Here is a 477-nt window from a genome sequence, read left to right on the forward strand (position 1 = left end):
GTGCGCGCGTGCAGTCTTAAACCCCTTCCCCGGCCAGTTCTGTCTCCGTGTTTTGAGTATGTTTTTTTTATTAAATTTTTTTATTTTTTCTCCTTTCCCTACCCCGCCTCTCCTCTTCCCCCTTTGCAGTCCCTGTTCCTATCCTGGTCTCTGTCTGTCAGTCAGGAGAGTATTTTTCTGCTTATGTAACATGTTTAACGGTTTTCTCTGTTTCATAATTTTTGTTTTTAATAAGAAGGAAAAATATCTAATAAAAAACATTATTTCATTCTCACTTTTTTATCACGTACATAAAAAAAACATATAAACACGACTCAAAAGAAATTTCAACGTGATTTGTAAAACCATCCAACAAAAACTCCCAGATCATAGCCAATATATCCTCAACAATATAACTGTAGTATAATCATATCCATAAAAAAAAAGGTTATGGGCTTTTTTTAACAATTCAATACATCCACCACAAGTATATATATT

This window comes from Penaeus monodon, chromosome 34 (assembly GCF_015228065.2).
Source record: "Penaeus monodon isolate SGIC_2016 chromosome 34, NSTDA_Pmon_1, whole genome shotgun sequence".
NCBI classification, from domain to species: domain Eukaryota; kingdom Metazoa; phylum Arthropoda; class Malacostraca; order Decapoda; family Penaeidae; genus Penaeus; species Penaeus monodon.